Source organism: Astyanax mexicanus, chromosome 3 (genome assembly GCF_023375975.1).
Source record: "Astyanax mexicanus isolate ESR-SI-001 chromosome 3, AstMex3_surface, whole genome shotgun sequence".
In the NCBI taxonomy this organism is placed as follows: Eukaryota; Metazoa; Chordata; class Actinopteri; order Characiformes; family Acestrorhamphidae; genus Astyanax; species Astyanax mexicanus.
Genome location: NC_064410.1, coordinates 11,641,067 through 11,662,906, shown reverse-complemented (window position 1 = coordinate 11,662,906; position 21,840 = coordinate 11,641,067). Strand labels below are relative to the sequence as shown.

The window sequence follows — 21,840 nt, the reverse complement described above, 5'->3', positions numbered from 1 at the left end:
AGTGGAGAACCATCAATATTCACTGACGAGTGTGTGAAGTGCAGGTGTATTTACAGGGAGTGAAACAGGTGAAGTCAATATTCAATATGCCGTGCAGTGTCATGTGATTGTGAGCGGGAGTGATGTCAATGTGTGGTGCATTCTGGGTATCGTAGTCCGGAGGCTGGGGAGTGCGGGTAGAGCTGGGTGTGGGAGAGACAGGAGCGCCTTCTGGGCCAGACGTGACATTTAGCTTATATTATCATATAGATTTGATATATAGAGAGTTTCCTATAATAATAATAATAATAATAATGATATTCTTCAGTACATATATTAATGATGGTTAATGCCAGACTGTAGATTATTTTTATTGTGTTCTGTTTTACACTTTTGAGTAAATTGTTGTGTGTAGCTCCTACACACAACAGGGGGGGGGGGGGGGTCGGTCAGTTAGTTACAGGGTGTCACATTAATTAAAAGAAGAGGAAAACTTTGTTTGAACAGCAGGGTTTTGAACACAAGACAGAAATTTGGGGGTCTTCATGACGCTGTTCTCTCGGCGACCGGCAGCTGATGTCTGTGCAGAGTCTTGTCTCGTGTTTTATGTATTGTTTTGTTTTTTAAATGGTCTTGTTTGTTTTATAAACACGCCTAGCGTAATCTGACTGGGCTGCACACGATGGAGTTCTTTTATCTAGTATTTGTGGCAGCTTTTATTAATCTATTTCTCTGCAATCATGCTCAACCCCAAACAAACAGACTGAAGTACACGAGGGAGTTTCTTATTGGATTACAATGGGCTAAAGTTACGGTGGATACTCATCTGGACACCTCAGCCTCTGAAAAAACATCTCCTTCAACTGTGAGGAACCAGACGGACATTCACGCTGCCCTTAAGGATCTTCAGGATCAGAGATCACACCGTGGGCCTTCTAGGCCGATTAGGAAGCGGGGAAGGAAGGGCGGCGTGCGCCAACGCATGAAAACATTACAGCGGAAAAAACGCTTGCCCTTACCCACTGTAATTTTTGCGAATGTTCAGTCGTTAAGGAATAAGTTGGATGAATTGCAAGCTAACGTTAGTCATCTCTCCGAGTATAAGAATGCATGTCTGATGGCATTCACAGAGACCTGGCTCACCTCTTCCGACTCGGATGCATCCTTGGATATAAATGGATTTGGAGCTCCTGTACGAATGGATCGGGACAGTGAGGTAACAGGGAAGGCGCGGGGAGGTGGAGTATGTTTGTACGTGAACCGCAGATGGTGTAGTAACATTACAGTACGGGAGCGGCTTTGTTCACCTGATATTGAACTGCTTTCTGTGTCGTTAAGACCCCTATATCTGCCTAGGGAATTCCCACAGATATTTGTTAGCGTTGTTTATATACATCCTCAAGCTAATGTCCAGATTGCAACTGAAAATATGGCCAGAGTTCTTCACAGACTACAGTCAATATCTCCTGACGCTCCAAATATAATCTTAGGGGATTTTAATCACTGTAGTCTAAAGAAGACAATGAGTAGCTTCTATCAGTATGTAACCTGTTGTACCCGTCAAAACAAAATCTTGGACCTCTGTTATGGATCTATCAAAGACGCTTTTAAATCGATTGCTTATCCACCGTTGGGGTCTTCTGACCATAACACAGTATATCTTCTCCCTAAGTACAAATCTGTGCTGAGGAGGGAGAAGATGCAAAAAAGGTGTGTTCAGGTCTGGACTGAGGACAGTATTTTAACCTTGCAAGGATGTTTCGATTGTACAGATTGGACTGCCTTTCAGGAGTCTACGGACTGCATTAATGAACTCACTGATGTGGTTTGTGATTATGTTACCTTCTGTACGAACTGTATAATCCCTACTAAGGAAGTAAGGGTATTCCCTAATAATAAGCCATGGATTTCTTGTGACTCAAAGGTTCTTTTAAATAGGAAGAAAGAGGCATTCAGAGAAGGAAGGATAGATGAAGTAAGGGAATTAAAAAATGCAGTAAGATCACAAATGAAGAAAGATAAGTTGAGATATAAGAGTAAGATTGAGGGGGAGCTCTCTGGTAACAATTTGAAGACAGCCTGGCAGGGGATGAAAAAAATCATTGGACAAAATGAGACAAAAGTGAGGGCAGTGACACTGGAAGGTTTTAATTCTGATATTGGTCTAGCAGATGCACTGAATGATTTTTATACACGATTTGACACCAATGATTTTATTTCTGAGATAAGTACTGCAATGGAAAGGACAAGGTCCAGCAAGGCAGTGGGCCTCAATGTGGCACATGTCAGAAAAGTTTTCCAGCAAGTAAATGTTAGGAAAAGCCCTGGCCCAGACAAGGTGTGTGGAAGGTTGCTAAAAACATGTGCAGACCAATTGTGTGGTATATTTCATTACATTTTTTCGCAGTCTTTGCGCTTGCAAAAGGTCCCAGATACCTGGAAACACTCTATAATCGTCCCATTAGCAAAAATTAACAATCCAAAAGTACTTAATGATTTTAGACCAATTGCATTGACCTCTTTAATCATGAAATGTTTTGAAAAGCTGGTTAAGAATGAAATTTTGGCACAGGTCGAGGATAAGTTAGATCCCCTACAGTTTGCATACAGGGCTGGTAGAGGTGTAGAAGATGCCTCCTTAACACTACTTAACCTTCTGTATAAACACCTTGAGGTACCTGGATCTCATGCAAGACTTTTATTTATTGACTTCTCTTCAGCTTTTAATACAATTCAGCCTCATATCTTAGCACGGAAATTAACGTCCTTTTTTAATTTGGATCAAAATATTGTTGGCTGGATATTAGATTTCTTAACCTGTAGGTCACAATGTGTAAAGGTCAATGATGTTTTTTCAAAACGGCTGCGTTCTTCAACAGGTTCTCCTCAAGGATGCTGTCTGTCTCCTCTCCTCTATATTATGTACACCAATGAGTGTCAGAGTAAATATGAGAACAGACACATTTTAAAGTTTGCGGATGACACAGTAATCGTAAGTCTTCTAGGGAGCCAGGAGAATGATCATGGGGCTATTGTTCAGGACTTTGTGACATGGTGTGAACAGTCTAACTTACACCTGAATGTAAAGAAAACAAAGGACATGGCTATTGATTTTAGAAAAGCCCAACATAGCCCCAAGAAAACCTTAATTAAAGGCTGCGAAATTGAATTGGTAGGAAGCTATAAATATCTTGGTATGTTTATAGATGACAAATTGTGTTTTGATAGAAATGCAGATTTTATTGTTAAGAAGGTTCAACAGCGTTTGTTTTTCCTAAGGAAAATGAATTCTTTTAATGTATGTACTTATATGATGACACTTTTTTACCGGAGTTTTATTGAATCTATCTTAACCTTCTGTATTGTGGCCTGGTATGGCAATCTGAGCATGATGAATAGAAATAGACTAAATAGCTTGGTTAAGATAGCCGGTAAAATTACTGGAGCACAACAGATTCAGCTCTGTGAGCTCTATCAAAAGCAGACTCTGAGGAAAGCTGAAGCTATATTGTCCTGTCCAGACCATCCCCTGCTAGTGGAGTTTGAAATGCTTCCGTCTGGCAGGAGGTTTAGAGCACAGGCTGGTAGGACTAAACGAAGTAGGGTCTTCTTTACTTCCACAGCCATTAGCCTGTTGAACTCAAAAAACTACTTTTCTGTACAATGACATGTTTGATTTGACTTGATTCTATTTTATTCATTAATCCTGGGGGTTGGGGTATAGTAGTTTTATGTGGGATTGTGCAATTATTTTGTGTTCGTGTTGTATGTGTAAATGTTGTGTGTATTGCTCAGTTGTTTATGCTGCAAACCAAATTTCCCCTGTGAGGGACAATAAACCGAAACTAAACTAAACATAATTCAGTTGCATAAAGTTAAGAAATTCTCAGTTTGATTTGTCACTTATCAATTACTCACAGCTACTAATCTCATATTAATTTGATTAGTTTTGTGGGTGTAAATCGATCTTTGCCACTTTTCAGTAGTTTTCAGTCCATCTTAGACTTTGATACTCTAACTGCAACCATAAAACACAACCATAAAAATGATCTCAGTTATTATCCAGTTCTCTGCATGTACATATAACGCAGTGGCGTGCAGTGAATATAGTGGGTACCCCTTCTGCAACCACCACTGGCCACCCATACCCCCCCACCAAGGCCACGCCCCCGGAATGAAAATCATGAATCTGATTGGTTAGAATGTCTTTCGACTTTGCTAATAGATTCATTACTACACTCATCCCAAAATCAGGAGAAGGGTCACGCAGACACGTGGACAGAAACCATTTTAAAAAGCTTTGATTGTTTAAAAATACGCTGTTAGTCAGAGAGGAGTCCTGTAGCAACTAAAAAACACAGACATGCTTTGAATTAGTTGCCGTTTTTTTTTTTTAGTTAATTTATAAAATAAATCCTTACACTTACAATAACTATAATATATACTTCCTAATAATAAAAAAAGTTATATTATTTACATGCATTTATTGTCACCACTTCTCTGAAGGGTTAGAAGGGCCTCACTGCACACCACTGATATAACGTTACACATGGCTGTCTCTCTCTCTGAAGCAGTTGTTCATACAGGAAATATAGGTGATATATGCAGGTAATATGTTTTATGTTTGTTTAGATAAACTCTGTTTACATATTGTTAAGTTATAGGTTTATTATATAGGCTACATTAGTTATAGGCTGATATGTTGTAGTTAGTATTTTAAGTTTCTTATAAGTTTCATTTGTATCGTTTTAAATATAGAAAATATTGGAGCTAAAAGGTTTATTAAATATACTGACAAATGCTGTGTTGATCTGAGTTTCAGGAGAATGGTAGAGTTATTTGGAGATTTTATTTCTATTTTATAGAGTCATGGGTGTAATTATGAAAGTGCTGCAGCAGATCTGAGGAGCGCTGGATTGTAAAAAAGATCTGCAGCTCCATCAACTGTAGATCAAACTACAGTTCAGAGTTTGATTAAATTCAATTTCACAATTTAACTTGATATTATTTAAAGTGCTGCTCGATGTAAATCACACTAAGCTCATTTTAACGAAAGATTTTATTTGTTTGTTTCTTACCTGCTGTCCACTCTTGAGCTGAAAATCAGGAATCAAGACGTGAAAGTGAAAGTCAGTATCGGCTACATGTGTTCTAGCCAATCACAGAACAGTGATGGGTTGAGCTAAAGGTGTTCTAGCCAATCACAGAGCAGTGATGGGTTGAGCAAAAGGTGCTATAGCCAATCACAGAGCAGTGATGGGTTGAGCAAAAGGTGCTATAGCCAATCACAGAGCAGTGATGGGTTGACCTTAAGGTGTTGTAGCCAATCACAGAGCAGTGAAGGGCTGAGCTAAAGGTGCTATAGCCAATCACAGAACAGTGATGGGTTGAGCTAAAGGTGCTACAGCCAATCACAGAGCAGTGGTGGATTTAGCTAATGTAGTAATGCAATATAAAATAGATAAACTGTATTTTTATTTTGGTCTTACAAACCAACCTCACTACAACTTTAACAACAAATATATCTTATATAGACAGTCCAGGAATGATTATGTACATATAAATAGATTATTAATATTACTGAATTACAATATAAATAAGTTGTACTGAATTAAGCTGAACTGTAATTATATATAATTTATAATTGTCTATTATTTCTTTACCAGCATCAGCACTTATAACCATGCATACATTTCTAACTGTAAATTTAACAGTCATAAACAGTTATACACTTTAATACACTTCACATTATTTACACACTTTACTCTGTTCAGATATTTAAAGTCTTTACAATTAACCATGATAAGGAATTGCCTGTTTTGACCAGCAGAGGGTGAGATTTTACACACATTTCTGTAAAGATGTTATTTAGTTTTCTGCGATTCTTGTTTATAGACTAAACTAAACTTTGGAAATTATTTACACTTGAATTTCAGATTATTTAATCTGGTCTTGGTTCATAAAATCACTCACTGCTGTGTAACCAGCCTTGCTCTCAACTGATTACTAACCAGATTAAATTAATTAGCTTAATCTAACAGTATCCAGTATCCAGAGTTATTCTTATTTTAGTGTTTTGTGTAAAACAGTTCTGCTAAGGTCTTTGAGTGCATGAACCACTGAGGAGATGAAGTTATTTTAATGCTGGATAATGAAGGAGTGTTAATGAATGGTGTACTACTGTGTGCTTCACTAGGAGATAAGGAGATAGTACTCATTGTATTTATGATACTGGTTATAACAGTGTTATAGAGTGAACCACATGGTAATTAAGACCCCTGTATAATTTTGTACTGCAGTAGAAACAAGCATTAATAAACAGAATTACAAAAATAAGAGTAAATGAGTTTATTAGAAGCCACATTTGGGTACAGTCACTGTTAGTTACATAAACAATCAGATAATTGAATATAAGCAGTAGATATAAGAATAACACAGCTTAATGTTTAGACAGTAATTTAACAGTTTTGCTTGCTTTGTTGTACATTTGTTAACACATTTGAATAAATTCTGTGGTGCAGTGGATCCGGGTTCTCTGGAATGATGGTGTTTCACCCAATACTTTCTTATTAATTCAGAAGATATTGAGCAATAAAACTGTCATAGCAAAGCTCCAAAATCTTGTAAAATCTTCCCAGTTCAATAGGGACAGTTACTCAAACAAAAGCAGGATAAAGTCTTTAAATTTGCTTAATTAAAAAAAAAGGATTTTGATCTATTTACAAAAATAATTAATTTGTAAGCTGTTGTTTAAAGTTACAGTGATTCATGTTGTTCTGATCATCAGGAGTGAAAATTTTATCTGATATTTGAGGGATAAATACAGAGGCTATACCCCACATGCAGCTTCACAAAGTACATGTTACAGAGATTACATTCTACAGCCAATCAATGAAGCAGGATTATGTTGTAGTAATGCTGCTACAAAAAATAAGAGAGTTATATATTATCTGTGTTTTCTTCTCTTGTATCTTAATATTCAGCACATTTTCATACATATTTTTTTTTGTCCAATAACCATTTATGTTCCATCAAGCATTTAAGTCACGCATTTAACCCAACATACACAGACTGTTTTAATATTATCCTCTAACGTTTAAAAATACTACCAAAAAGCATCCCTAATGCTCTAGTGGCTATTGTTTTTTCGTCTCGTTCAGTGAAAAATTTCTTTTCTGCCTCCTGCCTCACCTGCTCCTCTTTCTGCTTCCATATGTTTTCTTTCTCCCTCTCATATTTTTCTTTCTGGTAGTGCAGATCTTCTTTCTTTTTTTTTGTAAGTCTGCTCTTTCACTTCCATCACCTTTGTGAAAGCCTCTCTCTGTTCTTTGAGTTTTTTATACAGCTCTTTCTTTCGTTCCTCATTCGTCTCCTTCTTTATTTGAGCTTCTCTCTTCTGAAACTCTTCCTCCTTTTCTCTTCTCTCCTTTAACAGATTTTGCTGTTCCTCCGTCAACATCATCTTCAGTTTCTCCAGTTCAGCTTCATGTTTGGCTCTCAGTTCTTCTTTCTCTCTCTCTATCTCCTCCTTTTTCTTCCTCAGGATTCTCTCCTGTTCTTTTTGTAGAGCTTTCTCCACCTTCTGGAACATCTCATTAGTGTAGCAGCTTCCTCCATTCACTGACACCATGCAGTCGATCTTCTCCAGTAGATCAGTGACCTGGGTTTGGTCTGCAGGATTTCTGTTGTTGAACACGTGGTATCTGTTTCCATTAACGTTTCCACTGGTTAATGATGTTTTGTAAGCTGTGTTCAGAATCTTTAATATAATCTTCAATGCTCATTTTCCTCAGATCATCTCCTCTGGTGAAGAGCACCATGGTGTATCTTCTGGATTCTTCACCAAACCGATCTTGGATCATCTTCACTGCTTCTTTCTCCTCTTGTGTGAAGTGTCCCACTGTCAGCACCAGCAGAAAGACGTGTGGACCTGGTGAAGCCATGGTGAAACATTTAGCTATTTCTCGTATCATTTCTTGATTAGAAATACTTGTATCAATCAGTCCTGGAGTGTCGATCACAGCGATCTGTCTCCGTCTGACTTCAGCTGATTGTTTCTGACAGACGTTGGTAACTGACTTAGAGGAAAGTAACTCTTTAAAAACCTCTTTCTGCAAGATGGTGTTTCCTGAAGCACTCTTCCCCACTCCAGTCTTCCCCAACAACACAATCCTGAGTTCTTGTGGTTTCTGGTTATCTGGAGAAACAAAATAAATAATAAATAAACAAATATTTATGAAATATTTATATAAATATTGTTTTAAAGGAAAGTTATGGAGTGAATTTTGTGCCAAAAGTTTTACGTAAAAAAATAAAATCCACAATCAAAATTTTAAGAATCAAAAGTAAAACATGTATGTTGCAAATTCAAAAGAGAAAAAATATATATCAAATATATATATTTAAATATACTTGGTTATTTTATTATTCTTTGCACTTATTTGAAAATTATTTTAGTTTGGATTTTGCCAGTCTTTGCTTTCATTTTTGGATTTTTTTGGATTTTCTGTGGATTTTTGTGGATTTTGCTGCTAAAGACTTTTGCTTCTGGAATCTCTCCTTTGCTTCTGCTTCATTTTTTTGGTTCTGATTTTTGGCACACTTTTCACGGGTGGGCGGGGCTTAGAAGAAGGCGTTCCCCTTTAATCTCTATTGGTCACCTACCCTGAACCCTCGTCTGAGACAGACCACGCCCACCCCGCCAGCTTCAAGCACTCTTCCAAACATGGCGGAGCGAACGGGTGTAACGGAGAGGAGGAGGCCCGATGCAAATGCAAGTTAGTTTTATTTTCCATTTAAACAAAAAATAAACAAAAGAGCAAAACCCTATGAAATAGTATAAAGAAAAGGTAACTAAAACAAAACACTATGAACTATGAGGATATGAGAAAAAGACTTAAACAAACAAACAAAATAATCAAACAAATAAATAAACTAAAGAAAACAAACCAGAACACTGCAGACAAAAAGGCTCAAAGGCGCAAAAACACAACTAAACAAGATTCTGACAGAGAAACAGGACTAGATCAAACAAAGCACGACACAGAACAAGGAGCACATGGCTGGGACACATGACAGGAAAACAGAGGGGCAGGAGCACAATAGACCAGGAGAGGGAGACACAACGAGACAGACACGGGCTAAACTGTGACAACGGGGTTCAGCTCACAGCAGCACCAGCAGGTACTTTTCCAATTAAATTTCATACAGACGTTATGTTTAATGTTATATTTCTTTTTTAAGTAAGTGTTTAACTCTATTAAGATGCTCATGTTAGCGGGGTGTGCTAAATATCCATGCTTAAATTATACTAGTTAGTTAGTGAACACTAACCTACCTAGTCAGTGAGTTAGCTAGTTTACCTAGGTCATCTGGTCAGTGAGTTAGTGGGTTAGCTAAGCTAGTTAGGTTACCTAGTCAGTGAGCTAGTGGGTTAGCTAAGCTAGTTATTATGCCCCAGGGTAAAGCCAAGTAAGTGCTGGTTAAGGTTAACTAGCTAACTCACTGACTAGATGACCTAGGTTAAGTAGCTAGCTAACTCACTGACCAGATGACCTAGGTTAAGTAGCTAGCTAACTCGCTGACCAGATAACCTAGGTTAACTAGCTAACTCACTGACTAGGTAACCTAACTAGCTTAGCTAACCCACTAACTCACTGACCAGATGACCTAGGTAAACTAGCTAACTCACTGACTAGGTAGGTTAGTGTTCACTAACTAACTAGTATAATTTAAGCATGGATATTTAGCACACCCCGCTAACATGAGCATCTTAATAGAGTTAACACTTACTTAAAAAAGAAATATAACATTAAACATAACGTCTGTATGAAATTTAATTGGAAAAGTACCTGCTGGTGCTGCTGTGAGCTGAACCCCGTTGTCATAGTTTAGCCCGTGTCTGTCTCGTTGTGTCTCCCTCTCCTGGTCTATTGTGCTCCTGCCCCTCTGTTTTCCTGTCATGTGTCCCAGCCATGTGCTCCTTGTTCTGTGTCGTGCTTTGTTTGATCTAGTCCTGTTTCTCTGTCAGAATCTTGTTTAGTTGTGTTTTTGCGCCTTTGAGCCTTTTTGTCTGCAGTGTTCTGGTTTGTTTTCTTTAGTTTATTTATTTGTTTGATTATTTTGTTTGTTTGTTTAAGTCTTTTTCTCATATCCTCATAGTTCATAGTGTTTTGTTTTAGTTACCTTTTCTTTATACTATTTCATAGGGTTTTGCTCTTTTGTTTATTTTTTGTTTAAATGGAAAATAAAACTAACTTGCATTTGCATCTGGCCTCCTCCTCTCCGTTACATAAAGCACGACCAACCGAGGATGCAGCAAGTCGGTTTTTAGCTATGCAGGAGCAACAGGAATTTTTGGACAGCCTCATCTCCAAGCTACGAGCTGGTCAACCGCTTTTGTTACCCTCCTTGATGCCAATCCCCTGTGAGTATGATGGGGAACATGGCACCTGTGAGGGTTTCATTATGCAATGCTCCATTTACCTGGAACATATGACATGCCCTATCCCTCCAGACATTATAAAGGTACTTTTTATAAAAACTTTGTTGAGGGATAAAGCATTACAATGGGGAGACATTATTTTAGAAAGCAGACCTGAAAAGGCAAAGACTGTGGAAGGTTTTTTTGAACTGCTGAAATTAAGGTTTTCTAAACATCCAGCACCCACTGCTCCAGCCTCAGCTCCAGCTCAAGCACCAGCAGCACCCACTGCTCCAGCCTCAGCTCCAGCTCAAGCACCAGCAGCACCCACTGCTCCAGCCTCAGCTCCAGCTCAAGCACCAGCAGCACCCACTGCTCCAGCCTCAGCTCAAGCACCAGCAGCACCCACTGCTCCAGCCTCAGCTCAAGCACCAGCAGCACCCACTGCTCCAGCCTCAGCTCCAGCTCAAGCACCAGCAGCACCCACTGCTCCAGCCTCAGCTCAAGCACCAGCAGCACCCACTGCTCCAGCCTCAGCTCCAGCTCAAGCACCAGCAGCTTCCGCTGCTCCAGCCTCAGCTCCAGCTCAAGCACCAGCAGCTTCCGCTGCTCCAGCCTCAGCTCCAGCTCAAGCACCAGCAGCTTCCGCTGCTCCAGCCTCAGCTCCAGCTCAAGCACCAGCAGCTACCACTGCTCCAGCCCCAGCTCCAGCTCAAGAACCAGCAGCTTCCACTGCTCCAGCCTCAGCTCCAGCTCAAGCACCAGCAGCTTCCGCTGCTCCAGCCTCAGCTCCAGCTCAAGCACCAGCAGCTTCCGCTGCTCCAGCCTCAGCTCCAGCTCAAGAACCAGCAGCTTCCGCTGCTCCAGCCTCAGCTCCAGCTCAAGCACCAGCAGCTTCCGCTGCTCCAGCCTCAGCTCAAGCTCAAGCTCCAGCAGCTTCCGCTGCTCCAGCCTCAGCTCCAGCTCAAGCACCTGCTGCCTCAGCCTCAGCTCCAGCACCTGCTGCCTCAGCTCCAGCACCTGCTGCCTCAGCCTCAGCTCCAGCACCTGCTGCCTCAGCATCAGCTCCAGCACCTGCTGCCTCAGCATCAGCTCCAGCACCTGCTGCCTCAGCCTCAGCACCTGCTGCCTCAGCCTCAGCTCCAGCACCTGCTGCCTCAGCTCCAGCTCCAGCACCTGCTGCCTCAGCTCCAGCTCCAGCACCTGCTGCCTCAGCTCCAGCTCCAGCACCTGCTGCCTCAGCTCCAGCTCCAGCACCTGCTGCCTCAGCTCCAGCACCTGCTGCCTCAACTCCAGCACCTGCTGCCTCAGCTCCAGCACCTGCTGCCTCAGCTCCAGCACCTGCTGCCTCTGCTACAGAACTTGCTCCAGTGCAAGCAGTGTCTGCCACTCTTGTGGTACCCACTGACTCTGTGCCCGCGGCTCCGGCCGCCTCTGACTCTGTGCCCGCGGCTCCGGCCGCCTCTGACTCTTTGCCCGCGGCTCCGGCCGCCTCTGACCCTTTGCCCGCGGCTCCGGCCGTCTCTGACCCTGTGCCCGCGGCTCCAGCCGCCTCTGACCCTGTGCCCGCGGTTCCGGCCGCCTCTGACCCTGTGCCCACTCCCAGAACTTTGTATGCCCCCGGCCTGCTCCCAGGTCACGGGCTCCTAGGCCCGCCCCAAGGCCCCTGGACCTCTGCCCAAGAACTGTGCCCAGGCTGGCCCCTCTAACTACCCCACAGACTTTAGCCAGTCCTGGGCATCCCCAAGTTTTGTTTGTTCCCATGTCTCTTCCTGTCCTGGTCCCAGTGTCTGTGTTTGTTCCCATTCCTGTCCCCGGTGGTTTTTCTGTTCCCATCCCTGTCACCGTATTTGTGTCAGTCCCAGTAAGTGTATTTGTCCCGGTTCCATCGCCCTGTCTTGTCCAGACCCAGTTTGTCCAGCCCAAGTCCTCTGTCCAGTCTAAGCCCCTAGCCCAGTCTATGTTCTCCTCCACAGTCCAGTCTCTGTCCCAGTCTAACGTCCAGCCCCCTGTCCAGTCTCAGCCCCCTGTCCAGTCTTTCGTCAAGTCTCGGTCCCCTGTCCAGTCTTTCGTCCAGTCTCCGTCCCCTGTCCAGTGTTTCGTCCAGTCTCCGTCCCCTGTCCAGTCTTTCGTCCAGTCTCCGTCCCCTGTCCAGTCTTTCGTCCAGTCTCCGTCCCTGTCCAGTCTTTGTTCATGTCCCCTGCCCTTTCTGCATCCCTGCCCAATGTACAGCCCTCTGTCCAGTCTCAGTTCTCGTCCCCTGTCCAGTCTCTGTTTTTTCCGCCTCCCCAGTCTCCATTCCAGTCCCAGTATGTTTCTCCTGTCTAGTCTCCTGTCTCACTTAGACAAAGCCATACCATAACCATGAAACAGTCCAGAGTTCAAACACGAGATATCCAGCAGCAGAGATAATCCAAGAGGCAGAAGTGATACACAGTCCGAGTCAAACACAGAAAATCCAATATCAGAGGCAAAGGCAAAAATCTGCGCCAAGAAAACAAAAAGCAAGGCCATATACAAAATTAGCAGAGACAAGTAATTCAGAAACGCTTTGTAATGAGGTAGAACTAACAATACACGGCATGAGTGTGTGTGTGGTGTGCTCTTATATAGTGCCATTAAGCAGTATTCCGGACTTCCTGGAGGAAACAGGTGAGGTGTCATGTGATCAGGTGTGATGTCAGCGGGTGGTGCGTTCTGGGTAGTGTAGTTGTTAGACTGAGAGCCTCCATTAGAGCTGGGTGTGGAAGGAACAGAGGAGCTAACAGCACCAGACGTGACATTTACTTTATTCTTTTCTGTCTGAACTGAAAGGGTCAGATCTATTCTCATACTTGGTAAAGGAGATAAGTGTTCAGTTCATCTTAAATAGATCTCAATAGTTCAACAGTCCAGGTACGTTTAGGGCAGCATCTGGGTCCGCACTCAACCTGTGGCCCGCCTGTTAATAGCGTATATTTAAATGAAAATATAATTATGAAATTACAATTATAGTAATGGATCAGTTGCTTAAAAATAAATTAATCATTAATCATGATTATAATCTTGATTTAAAAGGTTAAAATTGGTGCTTTCCTGTACTTTTGGAGTGAGACCAATTGTGTAATTGTGTAATTGATCCCTTAATTTTTGTATTTTCTTAATCCCATTTAATCTACTCTACTACTGCCTTCAAACAGCACCGCAGAAACTCAACTGGAAACTATTTACGCACGCCTCTCTCTGATGAAGACCGTTGGGTTTCTGACACGATGGGCGTCATGATGGGTGTGTCCCTAGTGATTTCCTGAGTGTCTACTTCTCAGTTTGAAACAAAACAGATGGAATCCACCATTTGCAGAAAAAAGTACCTGTGTATGTGTGTGTGTGTGTGTGTGTGAGAGAGAGAGAGAGACAGAGCATGCTACTGAACCGAACAGTGACAATGCTGCGTATAATGCACTCTAAACATTATAAACTATTATAATACTGTATATCTCTTACAACACTACACCAGTTTATTATAGCTGCTCCTTTATTCATCTAAACATTATAAACTATTATAATACTGTATATCTCTTACAACACTACACCAGTTTATTATAACTGCTCCTTTATTCACTCTATACATTATAAACTATTATAATACTGTATATCTCTTACAACACTAAACCAGTTTATTATAGCTGCTCCTTTATTCATCTAAACATTATAAACTATTATAATACTGTATATCTCTTACAACTCTACACCAGTTTATTATAGCTGCTCCTTTATTCACTCTTAACATTATAATCTATTATAATACTGTATATCTCTAGACACTAGACCAGTTTATTATAGCTGCTCCTTTATTCATCTAAACATTATAAACTATTATAATACTGTATATCTCTTACAACACTACACCAGTTTATTATAGCTGCTCCTTTATTCACTCTAAACATTATAAACTATTGTGGCGAGCTGGCCTAATGGACGACACTCTGGAGACTCTTGCATCTTTTTCTCTATAGATTTATTCTTCTCCATCCACACCAAAAGGTAAATTCATACAACACAACCTCGCACGACCAGAGGAAAAAGAACACTCCCCAGATTTCTCCCGCTCTCTCCCTCTCCCCCAGTTCCGAACCCCGCCCCTCCCCATTCACTCTCGATCATGGTTGGCTGGCACCTGTTCTCTACATGGCGCCCCCCTTAACCCTGAAGATCCCAGTGGCGACGCCACACAGCCCCCCCCCCGAGAGTCGAACGCCCCCGTCGACTACCAATAATAACACAGTACAAAACCTCCACACATTAGTACCGAACAAACGCAAAACATCATAAACAGGGATTAACACACAAAATCCCTCAAACGCCCAGGTGGCCTCCTGGTTCGTTGGGGTCGGCCATTCTCAGTCCCAGCCGTGGCACAGTCCTCGGTAGCAGGTGTTTGTGTTGTCAGTGACGGCGGCGGCGACGGCCGCGGTGAAGGTGACCGGCTCCCGTTCAGTCCACTGTTACTCAGCTTAGGGCGGTACGGCGCTAGGCGGTCGCGGTGCACAATCATCCTCCGCCTACCCCGGCGGATCCTGTACACTACGTCTCCCAACCGGCCCAAAACCCTGCACGGTCCCACCCACGCTGATTGTAGCTTTGGGCATAGTCCCTTCCTTCTCTGTGGGTTGTAAAACCACACGTCGGCGCCCACTACCAGCGGCCCACCCACGCAACGCGTGTCATACGCCCGTTTTTGCTTCGCCCCTGCTGCCCCCTGGTTCGCCCTGGCCAAGTTGTGCACTCTGTGCAGTTTAATGCGCAAGTCGGCCACGAATTCGGGCCCTGGTTCGCAGGCGCCTTCCCCCTCAGGTGGCGCCCCAAACGCCAGATCAACCGGCGTGCGCAGCTCCCGCCCAAACATCAACATCGCGGGGGTAAACCCTGTTGTTTCCTGTACGGCAGAACGGCAGGCTAACAGGACTGTGGGCAGATGCGCATCCCAATCACGCTGGTGTTTACTAGTGACCATAGCTAGTTGGGTGGCCAGAGTCTTATTAAAGCGCTCCACCAACCCATCGCCCTGCGGGTGTAGTGGAGTGGTACGCGTTTTCTCTATCCCCAGTAGCCTACATGTCTCTTTCATCACCTCTGATTCAAAATTTCGCCCCTGGTCGCTGTGCAATGTCTCCGGAACCCCAAAACGACAAAAAAATTCATCCACCAGTTTGGTTGCCGTGGTAACAGCACTCTGGTCCTGTACTGCGTACGCCTCCGGCCATTTAGTGAAATAATCGATAGCTACCAATACGAACCGATTACCCGCCTCCGACAACGGGAATGGACCCATTACGTCGACCGCCACCCTGTCCATCGGACACCCGGATTGCATCGGCACTAACGGAGCTCTCGGTGCTCGCGCGGGCCCCTTTTTCGCAGCGCAAACATCGCAGCAGTGCACGAAGAGTTCTACATCATTACGGCACCCTGGCCAGTAAAAGCGTTGGCATAAGCGTTTAAGTGTCTTCGTCACCCCAAAGTGCCCCACGCCGGTCGCACCGTGAACCGCGCGCAGTACTTCATCTCTCAGGTCCCTTGGGACCACGTACTGGGTGACGTCACCCCTGTCAGTGGGATCCTCCCACTCCCGGCATAGCACGCCGCGAACAAGCCGCAAACTACCCCAATTAGAACGTAGCGCTTTAGCCACGGGACCTTTAATCGCTACATCAGCCCAATCCGGCGTCGAGGACGCCTCCAGAGCTCGGACCGCCCACTCCATCTCCGGATCCCCTCTCTGCGCTGCCACGAACCGCTCTAATGGCACGTAGGTCTCCTCGCCTTGTTCCCCGGTTTGGAACACCGCCGCGCAATGCCCCTGCTCCACACAAATAGCCTCCACGCGCGAGCAATGTTTACACCCCACGCTCTCGCATGGCCTACGTGATAGCGCGTCCGCGTTGCCATGGCTCCGCCCCGGCCGGTGCGCAATTTGAAAGTCAAACTCCTGTAACCTCTCAATCCATCTCGCCAACTGTCCCTCTGGCTCGCGAAAGCTCATGAGCCACTGTAACGAGGCGTGGTCTGAACGCAGCAGGAATGGGACGCCATACACATACGGTCGGAAGTGTTCTAGACCGGCCACAACCGCTAACAACTCTCTGCGTGTTACGCAGTAGTTCCGCTCCGCTTTATCCAAACACCTGCTAAAATACGAGATAACGCGTTCAGCCCCGTCGTGAATTTGTGACAGGACTGCCCCAATGCCGTGATCGCTCGCATCCGCATCGACCACAAACTGCTCGTTCAGTTTAGGGTACGCCAGAATTGGCGTATCACACAAGCGCTTCTTTAGCAGCCCAAAAGCATGATCAGCTTCGCTCGACCACTTGAATTTAGTGCCGCCCTTCGTCAGCTGATGCAGCGGCACAGCAATCTCGGCGAATCCCCTCACAAATCTTCTATAATATGACGCTAGCCCCAAAAAGCTACGTAACTGTTTCAAATTACACGGCGTTGGCCAATCTCTTACGGCTTTAGTTTTCTCCGGGTCTGTCGCAATCCCCGCCTCGCTCACTACGTGCCCTAAGTAGTTCACTTTGTTTTGCAGTAAATTACACTTAGCCGGGTTCAGCTTCAAATTAGCCGCAGTAATCAGACTCAATACTAGCTCCAAATTTGCCAGAGCCGAGTCAAAGGTCGGTGCGTGGACCAACAAATCATCCAGGTACACTACGCAGGTGGACTTGGGGATACCCTCTAACACGCGCTCCATCAAGCGTTCGAATGTAGCCGCAGCGTTGCACAGCCCGAACGGCAGAACTCGAAACTGCCACAGTTCAGTCCCGATCGTGAAAGCAGTTTTTTCTTTGTCCGACTCGGCTAAGGGAATTTGCCAATATCCGCTACGCAAATCGAGTGTACTAAACCATGCTGACCCAGACATTTGTTCCAAAGAGTCGTCAATACGCGGCAGTGGGTATGAATCTAGTTTAGTGACCGCGTTTAGTTTCCTGTAATCCACGCAAAAACGCCATGACCCATCTTTCTTCTTCGTTAGCACGACCGGGGAAGCCCACGGACTTTTGGACGGCTCGATTACACCCGCTTCAGCCATTTCGCGAATTTTCTCCCGCGCCTCAGTGCGTTTAGCGAATGCGAACCGGTACGGACGCTGGCGTACGGGTGTGGCTTCACCCGTCACTATTTTGTGCTCTGCTAGGTTTGTAACCGTGCAGTCGCGCTCAGACGCCGCGAACGCTCCCCTGAATTTGTCCAACAGAGCCCATAATTGCGCGCCCTGCTCCCCCGACAGATGCTTAACGCTCCTGTCCCACAGCTCGCGCAGCGGGTCGTATTCAGAAATCGCCCGCTGATTAACCCCCGGATTGCTATCGGCCAGGACCTCCCTTACGTTCACCACTTCCCCATTAAATGACACTGTGCCCCGGCTACAGTCGATTAGCGCACCGTTCTGCTTCAAGAAGTCCAAACCCAATATGCACTCGTCCCCGATCTCAGCTATAAGAAACTCGTGTGTGAAGGAACTATGCCCGAGTCTAAACTCAGTAAATACCCGCCCCTTCAGCCGTATAGCCTCACCCGTAACTGTGACCACGGACGTGTCCCCATTCCCCTCGATAGCGCACTCGCATCCCCCGCTAGGAGCCACATCTGGTCTAAGTAGCGACACCGATGACCCCGTATCAAGTAAAGCGCTTACCGTGATCTCGCCAAATGAACAGTCAATGAATTGTCCTGCATGGTTCTTGACACGAGCAGAAGACAACGAGGAAAAAACATTTCTGTCCTGGGCCGCGCCGCTCCTCACCGGCCGGCCCCGCATCCGTTTCCCGGGGCTTGACAAACAGCAGCCCTGTGTCCCCTCAGACCACAGTTCCAGCAGACTCTTGAGCTCTCTCTCGCGATCGCGGCTCCCGTCGCTCCACCCCCAGATTGCCCCTCAGCTCTCCATGGTCCAGGGCGCCCCGACAGGATCTGCTCCGCACGTTCCGCCTCCGCTACAGCTGCCTCTATGGATACCGGATCCGCCAGCCGTACGTGCGTTTGTAGCTCCGCCGGTCTCAGCGCGTTCAAGAATTGGTCCCGAGCCAGCCTTGCCTGGACTCCCCCCGGGAAGTCTGGGTAGGCCTGCCTCACCAGCAACGAGATCTCTGATGCGAGTACTGGAAGTCGTTCACCGCTCTGCCGTCGCCGTTCCGGCAGCAGGTGTTTTGCGATGGCCTCTGGGGGTTGGCGGCTGAAGCGCGCCCTCAGTGCTGCTTTCAGGGCGCTCAGATTCAGCCTGTCCGACGGCGGCAGCTCCACCAGTACACCCAGCGCAGCGTCCTGCAAAGCTAGGCAGAGGTTGGCGGCGGTTTCGTGCTCGGACCATCCGGACAGCTCCGACACGATGTCTAATTGGGCTTCGAAGCCTGCCCAGTCGGCACCTCCGTTAAAGCTCGGTAGCCGCCAGCCTTGTGTCTTGTGTGCATTCGTGGCCAGCGCCGCTGTTGTTTGTATAGCATCGCCTCCCACATCTGTCCCGCTCCCTAGCGCATGGGTCGACCGCACCCCTATTTGGTCGGGTGGTGCAGCTGCGCAGCTTGGCGCCGTCGTCTGCTCAGCTCTCGATCTCGCGCCGGGTGGGAGCCTTGTGCCACATGGCGCCGGATCCTTCCCCGGCGCACGTGGCCCTCTTGCCTCACGCTTTGTTCTCTGCGTGCTTGTGTCCCGCGTTTCTCCTTCGTCGATCCCGTCAGCGACTGCATAACTTTGGCCCTCCGCCCTCACGCGGTGCTTCCTCCTGTATCCCAGTTCGTCCTCCAGCCGCCGAATTTCGGCTTTCACGAGTTCGGTTAGCTCCACTTCTGACACCACTGTGGCGAGCTGGCCTAATGGACGACACTCTGGAGACTCTTGCATCTTTTTCTCTATAGATTTATTCTTCTCCATCCACACCAAAAGGTAAATTCATACAACACAACCTCGCACGACCAGAGGAAAAAGAACACTCCCCAGATTTCTCCCGCTCTCTCCCTCTCCCCCAGTTCCGAACCCCGCCCCTCCCCATTCACTCTCGATCATGGTTGGCTGGCACCTGTTCTCTACATGGCGCCCCCCTTAACCCTGAAGATCCCAGTGGCGACGCCACACTATTATAATACTGTATATCTCTTACAACACTAGATCAGTTTATTATAGCTGCTCCTTTATTCACTCTAAACATTATAAACTATTATAATACTGTATATCTCTCACAACACTAGACCAGTTTATTATAGTTGCTTCTTTATTCACTCTAAACATTATAAACTATTATAATACTGTATATCTCTTACAACACTAGATCAGTTTATTATAGCTGCTCCTTTATTCACTCTAAACATTATAAACTATTATAATACTGTATATCTCTTACAACACTACACCAGTTTATTATAGCTGCTCCTTTATTCACTCTAAACATTATAAACTATTATAATACTGTATATCTCTTACAACTCTACACCAGTTTATTATAGCGGTTTATTATATCTGCTCTGTCTACTTGGAAACACTTCAAATTCAAACTTGAGAAAAACAGGGCACGCTAATCATCACCAAAACAAAACATCCTCACACATTGAAAATCAAGGGAAAATATCACCATCAATAAATGGAAAAACTCACTTATAGAACACATAATATTACCAAAAACAGAATTCAGTAACACATGAAAACATGGCTGTACTGCTGCTCTCTTTGTTATTGTTTCCTAAAACAGTATTTATCTTTTTTTCTGGCTACATTTTTTTCTTTTTTACAAATCTATCTACTCTCAGACTTCTAACTTGTGGAAGTGTTGTTACCAAGCCTGATAAAGATATCTAGCCAACAGCCCAAAAATAATAACATAGCATATCTGACTGTTAGGGTGTGACAAAACACAGGTCATGAGATGAGAAGAGACATGATATTGGGATCACGAGAACAATTTTAACAATATATATATTTGTTTTAAGTATTAAATAAAATATTTTTTTCTCACATGAGTATCTTCAGACTATTGTCAGAACCCCCCAGTGAGGGTTCTGTATTCAACTGGCAACCCCCCTTGAAGGTTCTATATAGACCTGGCAATGTGTCTGAATCTCTGTTGTTTATACATCTGCAGTTGTAAAGGCGGGGAATGTATGGGTTGGAACACGAGAACATTCAGTACTATGCTAATACATACATCTGCAGCTGAAAAGAGTCCTGGATCTGGGATATATTACTGGCATAAAATTGGAAAATAAAAGTCATTATTACCTGCTCTCAACTCTTCTATTTTCTCCTTCACCTCCATCCTCAGCTGAAGCTCCATCTCTTTAGATTTATCCTCAACACCCTTCCTCATTCTCTCTTGTTCCTCTGTCATTTTCATCATCTGAAGATCCTTCTCTTTAGATTTCTCCTCAGCGTTTTTCCTCACACTCTCCAGTTCCTCCATCATCTTCATCAGCTGAAGATCTTTCTCTTTAGATTTCTCCTCAGCAATCTTTCTCATACTCTCCAACTCCTTAATTTTCTCCGTGATCTGAAGCTCTTTCTCCTTAGATTTCTCCTCAGCACTCTTCCTCACACTCTTCAGTTCCTCCATCATCTTCATCAGCTGAAGATCTTTCTCTTTAGATTTCTCCTCAGCAATCTTTCTCATACTCTCCAACTCCTTAATTTTCTCCGTGATCTGAAGCTCTTTCTCCTTAGATTTCTCCTCAGCACTCTTCCTCACACTCTTCAGTTCCTCCATCATCTTCATCAGCTGAAGATCCTTCTCTTTAGATTTCTCCTCAGCACTTTTCCTCACACTCTCCAGTTCCTCCATCGTCTTCATCAGCTGAAGATCCTTCTCTTTAGATTTCTCCTCAGAGCTCTTCCTCATTCTCTCCAACTCCTTCATTTTCTCCATCAACTGAAGCTCATTTTCTTTAGATTTCTCCTCAGCACTCTTCCTCACTCTCTCCAGTTCCTCCATCGTCTTCATCAGCTGAAGATCATTCTCTTTAGATTTCTCCTCAGAGCTCTTCCTCATTCTCTCCAACTCCTTCATTTTCTCCATCAACTGAAGCTCATTTTCTTTAGATTTCTCCTCAGCACTCTTCCTCACTCTCTCCAGTTCCTCCATCGTCTTCATCAGCTGAAGATCATTCTCTTTAGATTTCTCCTCAGAGCTCTTCCTCATTCTCTCCAACTCCTTCATTTTCTCCATCAACTGAAGCTCATTCTCTTTAGATTTCTCCTCAGCAATCTTTCTCATACTCTCCAACTCCTTCCTTTTCTCCATGATCTGAAGATCCTTCTCCTTAGATTTCTCCTCAGCACTCTTCCTCACTCTCTCTAGTTCCTCCATCATCTTCATCAGCTCAAGATCCTTCTCCTTAGATTTCTCTTCGGCACTCTTCCTCATTCTCTCCAGTTCCTCCATCGTCTTCATCAGCTGAAGATCCTTCTCT

General features: G+C 44.6%; 1 protein-coding gene across 1 annotated transcript in view; it reads right to left on the bottom strand.

The window, feature by feature from the left end:
- Positions 1 to 21,840, bottom strand: part of LOC111197112 (interaptin-like) — a 526,024-nt gene that overhangs the window by 8,098 nt on the left and 496,086 nt on the right. The window lies entirely within an intron of this gene.